This window comes from Portunus trituberculatus, chromosome 17, assembly GCF_017591435.1.
Source record: "Portunus trituberculatus isolate SZX2019 chromosome 17, ASM1759143v1, whole genome shotgun sequence".
Classification (NCBI taxonomy): Eukaryota; Metazoa; Arthropoda; class Malacostraca; order Decapoda; family Portunidae; genus Portunus; species Portunus trituberculatus.
The window spans coordinates 24,600,375-24,607,874 of record NC_059271.1 but is presented as its reverse complement, the minus strand read 5'-3'; the positions used below and the strand labels follow the sequence as shown (position 1 = coordinate 24,607,874).

At 41.0% G+C, this 7,500-nt stretch overlaps 1 pseudogene; it reads right to left on the bottom strand.

Moving 5' to 3' along the window:
* The window catches only part of LOC123504778, a 76,990-nt pseudogene that overhangs the window by 50,974 nt on the left and 18,516 nt on the right, over positions 1-7,500 (bottom strand).

Genomic DNA, 7,500 nt, shown 5'->3' with positions numbered 1-7,500 from the left:
GGAGGAAGGAGAGAGAGAGAGAGAGAGAGAGAGAGAGAGAGAGAGAGAGAGAGAGAGAGAGAGAGAGAGAGAGAGAGAGCCTGAGATGCGAGAATGGACAGAGGTGAAGAAAAAAGAAAAAGGAAGAAAAGGTAAGAAAGAGAAGAAATATCCAGAGAAGACAAAAATAGATAAAAAAAAATGAAAGGAAACAGAGATAGGGAAGAGAGAAGATAAAAGAGGAAAGGAGAGAGAGTTAAAAGAAGAGGGAAAAAGGAAATACGGGGAAAAAGAAAATAAAACAAATATAAAATGAAGACTGAGGAGGAAAGAGGAAAAAAAATAGAGGAGATATGAGAAGTAAGGAGAAGAGAAGAGGAAAAATTATTAAGGAGGAGAGGAAGAGGTTGAAAGGAGGAAAGTGGAAGAGAAGAGTGCTGGAAATAATGGAAGAAAGACGTGAAAGAGGAAGACAAATTTGCAAGTGAAAGGAAGAAGACGAGAAGGAAGGAGAGGAGAAGATCGGAAGGAGAGAGAGAGAGAGAGAGAGAGAGAGAGAGAGAGAGAGAGAGAGAGAGAGAGAGAGAGAGAGAGAGAGAGAGAGAGAGAGAGAGAGAGAGAGAGAGAGAGAGAGAGAGAGAGAGAGAGAGAGAGAGAGAGAGAGAGAGAGAGAGAGAGAGAGAGAGAGAGAGAGAGAGAGAGAGAGAGAGAGAGAGAGAGAGAGAGAGAGAGAGAGAGAGAGAGAGAGAGAGAGAGAGAGAGAGAGAGAGAGAGAGAGAGACCAATAGTTGCAAAGTCTCTCTCTCTCTCTCTCTCTCTCTCTCTCTCTCTCTCTCTCTCTCTCTCTCTCTCTCTCTCTCTCTCTCTCTCTCTCTCTCTCTCTCTCTCTCTCTCTCTCTCTCTCTCTCTCTCTCTCTCTCTCTCTCTCTCTCTCTCTCTCTCTCTCTCTCTCTCTCTCTCTCTCTCTCTCTCTCTCTCTCTCTCCCTTCTTACCTCTACTTTTACTTTTATTTTTAGTTTCTCCCATTCCTTCCTTCCTTCCTTTGTTTTTCTCGTCTTCCTTTCTGGTCCTCTTCCTCCTCCTCCTCCTCCTCCTCCTCCTCCTCCTCCTCCTCCTCCTCCTCCTCCTCCTCCTCCTCCTCCTCCTCCTCCTCCTCCTCCTTCTCTTTTAGTTAATGCACTTTCTCCACCTCTCACCATTTTTAATATCTATTCATGTTCTCCCCTCTTACTTGAAAACTCTCTCTCTCTCTCTCTCTCTCTCTCTCTCTCTCTCTCTCTCTCTCTCTCTCTCTTCGTCTTGTTTCCTCCGTTTAATCGTTCTTTGCGATCTCCTCTTCTAACCTTGGGAGTATTTCAAAGTTTTATTCTCTCTCTCTCTCTCTCTCTCTCTCTCTCTCTCTCTCTCTCTCTCTCTCTCTCTCTCTCTCTCTCTCTCTCTCTCTCTCTCTCTCCATTATCTATTTTTTTTTCTTCCTACACTCTTATCCTTCATTTTTCTTTCTCTCTCTCTCTCTCATGTTTCCTTAATCCGACTTTTTTTCCTTATTTTTATCTTTTTCTCTTTTGTCCTGTATCATTGTTTCAGCGTTCAATCTCCTTCAGCTCCCTATTTTTTACTGCCTTCCTTCCCTTCATTAAGTCATCAAAGCCTTCTGCATTCCTTTTGTCTACCTACTTTGCTCACTCACCTGTCTGTCTATCTGTCTGTCTGTGTGTCTGTCTGTTAGTCTGTTTCTGAGTCTATTTGTATTTTTCTATCTGTGTAAGTGTGTGTGTGTGTGTGTGTGTGTGTGTGTGTGTGTGTGTGTGTGTGTGTGTGTGTGTGTGTGTGTGTGTGTGTGTTTGCTCTTGTTTATTTTTTTGTCTATCTGTTTCTGTTTTTCTTTTTTCACTTTGTTTTATCAACGTTTTCATGTCTTTTAGTCTTTAATGTGTCTACTAACTGTTAGTTCTCTCTCTCTCTCTCTGTCTCTCTCTCTCTCTCTCTCTCTCTCTCTCTCTCTCTCTCTCTCTCTCTCTCTCTCTCTCTCTCTCTCTCTCTCTCTCTCTCTCTCTCTCTCTCATTCTCATCACAACCACCCTATTTTATCCTACTCTTCTCTCCTCATCACCTTTCCTAATCCTATGGGCTCTCCTGCTCGCCCTATCCACACTCATCTCTCACGCCAACCCTTCTAATCCAACTGCCATCATTTCTTAACCCATTTTTCTATTCTCCTGCTCTCTCACCCAAACATTCCATCCTCTCTTCTCCCTTGTCTTAGCGCGTCACCTACCGTCGGCGGAGTGAACGAGGGTGGCATAGTCTGAGATGCTGCTGATCGCCCGCTTGAACAGGTCCACTTGCTCAAGCACCAGCTGTACTGTGTTTAGGTACTGCGCCTCACACGGGACGGACACTGGCCAGAACTGCATAGAGGGGTAAGAGAAAAAGGCCATGGACAGTAGTGGTAGTGGTAGTGGTAGCTGTGGTGGTGGTAGTGATGGTGGTGGTGCGAGTGAGTGAAGTGAAGTGAGGTCGAGTTAGGCAAAGAGAGAGAGAGAGGAGGAGTGATGGTGTGGTAGGAAAAGAATTGGGGAAGAGGAATGATAATGGTTGTGGTAGTGGTGTACAGAATTTAAAAGAGTGAGTGAGGAAATGGAGAGGGAAGGAGAGAAGGCAAGGGAAGATAGGAAGGAAGTAAGGAAGGAAGGAAGAAAGGAAGGAAGAAAGGAAGACATAGTGATGCTGCACAGAGGATCAAATAAAAAAAAAAGGAAGAGTGAGGGCGTGAAGGGAAAAAAAATGTTATAGAAGTACAGACGGAGAGAGAGAGAAGAGAGAGAGAGAGAGAGAGAGAGAGAGAGAGAGAGAGAGAGAGAGAGAGAGAGAGAGAGAGAGAGAGAGAGAGAGAGAGAGAGAGAGAGAGAGAGAGAGAGAGAGAGAGAGATAGCAAAGGAAAGAAGAATGAAGAGGAGAGAAGACAAGTGTGGTGCACCAAAAGGCACTAAAAGTTTTGAAAGAGAAGAATTGCAGGAGGGAAAGAGGAATGAAGAAAGAAAGGAAATGAAGGAAGAATGGATGGAATGATAATGACTGACGCAGGGAGATAAAAAAGAAAAATAGAGAAGAAGAAAGGAGGAAAGGTGAAGAAGAGATACATAAATAGATAGACATATATTCCGATAGATAGATTCAAAGACTTATAATAATAGTAGTAGTAGTAGTAGTAGTAGCAGTAGTAGTAGTAGTAGTAGTAGTAGTAGTAGTAGTAGCAGTAGTAGTAGTAGTAGACATAATTGCAGTAGACAGTAATTAATGATACACATGAGAGGCACATAAAGAACCCGCTTCTCTGCATAACACACCTTATCATCGACCAACCGTGCTGAGAAGTAAGCGGCTTAAATGAGGAGAAAAGAAAAGATCAATTAAAACTTCTTAGTCCAACAATACCTGTGTAAATCAGTAAAGAGCGAGCGAGCGAGCGAGCAAGAGAGAGAGAGAGAGAGAGAGAGAGAGAGAGAGAGAGAGAGAGAGAGAGAGAGAGAGAGAAAATCACTTATACTTTTTCTTTTTATCTGTGTAGCATTAGTAGAGATTAAATATACTCTCTCTCTCTCTCTCTCTCTCTCTCTCTCTCTCTCTCTCTCTCTCTCTCTCTCTCTCTCTCTCTCTCTCTCTCTCTAACTTTCTTCAATCCCTACTATCCCTTCCTTTCTTCTTTTATCCACACTTTCCTTTCTATTTTGTCCGTTTTCTTTTCTCCACCATTTTTCTTTCTCTCTTATTTTTACTTCCCTTCCTATTCTCCTTACCTTTTTTTTTTTTTTACCCTTCTTTTTTAATCCTTCCTTCTCTTTTCCTAGTCCCTAACCTTTTCCCTTCCTTCACCCCCGAGTGACACCCATCATTAATAACCTTTCCGTCGTCACTTTTCCCTCTTTTCTTTACTTCCCAATCCTTTCAACCTATTCTTTCCACCTACCCTCCTCTCTCTCCCCTCTACCGTACCCTTCCACCATCATTATTGTCTCATTTCTTTACTTCCCCCGGCCTTTATTCTTTCCGCCCTCCCCTGTTTTTTATCTCTTTTTTTCCATTCTGTTTCCCTTCCTGTTTTCCTTGAACGCCAGTTGATAACCCGCGTCATTAGCACCGCTCCTTTGTATGTACAGGTGTTCCAGGGACTTAACACTTGTGGCGCTTTCAAAACAATGACCTCGGTAATTTGAGCAGAAATAAAGGGAAACAAAACAAAGGTGTGTGTGTGTGTGTGTGTGTGTGTGTGTGTGTGTGTGTGTGTGTGTGTGTGTGTGTGTGTGTGTGTGTGTGTGTGTGTGTGTGTGTGTGTGTGTGTGTGTGTGTGTGTGTGTGTGTGTGTGAGAGAGAGAGAGAGAGAGAGAGAGAGGGTCAGGGATAGAAGATTTTAATCATTGGAAGAGAGGAAATACATGCTTGAATGAGGAAAGGAGTAAGTAAAGGCAGGGAAAATATTACAGTTGTTGGGAAAAGTAATTAAGAGGACAACAAAATGAAGGGAGGTCAGTGAAAAGATTCTACATTTATGACTAAGGAAAAAAAAAAGGAAAAAGGAGAGGAAAAGGAAGACAAACTAAATAATACGGTTACTGAGAATAGAGAAAAAGGAAAACCTATGAGTAAAATTATGGAAAAAGGGAAGATATAGGAAAAACAGCATAATTAATGGCTGATATATGGAAAAAAAAAGTGAAAGGGTAAAGATGAGAAAAGTAAATCCAGGAACAAAAAAAACAACATTTACAAACTAATAAAGCAAAAAAATAAAAAAAAAAAAAAAAAGAGAGAGCGACAGAGGCAAAAAGGAAAGAGAGAAAGAAGGAAAAAGAAGGAAAAAGCAAGAAAGAAGAAAAGTAAGACCAGTAAGAAAAAAGAAAAACACAATTCATTATCTGAGAAATGAAAAAGAAGAGAGAAAAATGAAAGGAAGAAGATAAAAAAAAAGGAGAAAAGAAAAACCAGGAACAAAAAATAACTTACAATCTGAGAAAACAAAAAATAAAGAGCGAGAGAGAGAGAGAGAAGAAAAAAAAGAAAAAACAAGAAAGGAGAAAAGAAATTCCAGGAAGAAAGAGAAAAACACCAACACTTAATGCCTGAGAAACCAAAAAGAAATTGCGAAATGGAGAAAAATAAAGGAAAAAGAGCAAGAAAAAGAAAAGAGAAACCAGAAAAAAGAAAAACACTTACTACCAGATAAATAAAAAGAAAAAGAGAGAGAGAGAGAGAGAGAGAGAGAGAGAGAGAGAGAGAGAGAGAGAGAGAGAGAGAGAGAGAGAGAGAGAGAGAGAGAGAGAGAGAGAGAGAGAGAGAGAGAGAGAGAGAGAGAGAGAGAGAGAGAGAGAGAGAGAGAGAGAGAGAGAGAGAGAGAGAGAGAGAGAGAGAGAGAGAGAGAGAGAGAGAGAGAGAGAGAGAGAGAGAGAGAGAGAGAGAGAGGACAGAAAAAAAGAGCAAGAAAACAGGGAAAACCACTACAAAACAGCAAGGATGCAGCGTCGTAGCGAGAGTGAAACGACGAAGCCACACTTGATGAATGGCTGGCCAAGAAAAAAAAGCAAGAAAAAGAACAAGAAAAAAAAAGAAAGCCACCAGCGTACGCCCTTGATCACGTCGGGTTATTGGTGTGAAGAGCCGTGCAACAGGTGTCAGGCACGGCGCCACCACCTGCCCCTACTGTAAGTGATGGCACGACACCAACGGTACGGCGAGAGAGCGTTTGGAACTCTGAGAAACCTGCTGGTAGGAAGGTACGAAAGATAAGGAGGGGGGGAGGAGGGAAAGGAGGAGCAGGTAGATGATGGATAAGTGTGGAGGAAGGTGGAGAATAGATGGAGGAAGGAAGGAAAAAGACGGAGAAGATATGAGAAACAAAGTAGGAGGAAAAATGGAAGAACACCGCAGGAAAACTGTAAGGAGGGAGAACAGAGTAGAGAAACGAGAGAGAAAGAAAAAAGGATATATGAAGAAAGGGTATCTATAAGTGAAGGAGGGAAGGAGGAACAAGAAAGGGGAAGAGAAGAAAGTTGAAGATGAGTACGAGTGAAGGAGTGCAGAAAATACAGTAAGGAAAGAGAAGAAAAAGAAGGGAAAAAAAGATACAAAAGGAAGGAGACAGAAGACATGAATGAGAGGAAGAAGGAGAAAGAAGAAGAGGAATAAAAAAGAGAAGGAAGAAAAGAGTACAATTAAAAGAAAGTAAATATAAAAGAGAGAAGGAAGATGAATAAACAAGGGAGAAGAGTAAGGATAGGAATGAAGGAAGAAAGAATAAGAAAGAAGGTCTTTAAAAACTAATTACCTTCAAAATTGAGGGAGGAGGAAAGGATGAAGAAAGAAGAAGGAACACAATGATTAAAGATGGGAAGGGGAAGAGGAGAAGAGAGAGGAGGAGAGAAGACTGACTGCTTGACTAAGTGAGTGACTGAGTGATTGATTAATTGACTAAAAACATGACGCCACAACACTAAGGTCATATGTCGCCAAAGGAAGAAGGTAAGGTGAAGGAGGATGAGAAGAAGGAGAGAAGCGAAGAAAACAGACGAGAGGAGTGGCCAGGACTCCTCAGCCCTGATTATACCACGCTCCCACACCACACACCACTAGAGACAGTTTTTGCCTAGCGGGGAACAAGTGTCCGGACGACCTATGTGTTGCCGAGTGTGGGCTGCAAAAATTCAAAGTGTATGTGAACGCCTGGTTATTTTATTTGTAATTCTGTTGCAATTTAATTTGTAATTCTATAACTCTTAAGCATAATTTATAGTATTTTTGGTTAGGTTTTAAGATAGGCTGTACTCAAAATACACCTTTAACCTGTAAAATGACCAAGATTAATTAATTGTAAGTAATGTATAAATGAAAAAAAAGAGTAACAAAGAAGAAATATACGAATTTGAAAAAGGGACAAAGCATGGAAATTAGAGAAGGAGGAAAACAAAAAGAGATCGTACTCGTAAAAAGATAAAGAGAAAGGAGGGAAGAAAAAGGAACAACACAAGGAAACAGAGAAGGTGGCAAGAAAGAAGGGAAAGACTCACAGGCAGGATGAAGATCAAAGTGGAAAAGAGGAAAAAGAAGTAGATTGAGGATGGGAAGGTGAAAAGAAAATGACAGAAGAAGACAAGACAGAAAGATAAAATATGGAAGGAAGGAAAAAGCAGAATGAGGAAAAGGGAAGGTGGGAAATAAGAAGGCAAAGGAAAGGAATCAGAAGAAGGGAAGATAAGGAGCAAAAGAAGGAAAGAAAACAAGAGAAAAAAAACAGGAAAAGGGAAGAAGGAAGAGGCAAAAGAAAAGACTATAAAAATATGGACACTGAAGAAGGCAAAGGTGAAGAGTAAGAAAGACAAAAAAAGCTAAAGATCAGAGAGAAGAAAGGAAGAAAGATTACATAACAAGAGATCAGAAACGAGAGAAAGCAGGGAAAGGAGATAAGAACGGTAAAGGAGACGAAGAAAATAAAATAAAAGGGAAAAATTCTAGATAGGAAGCTAAGG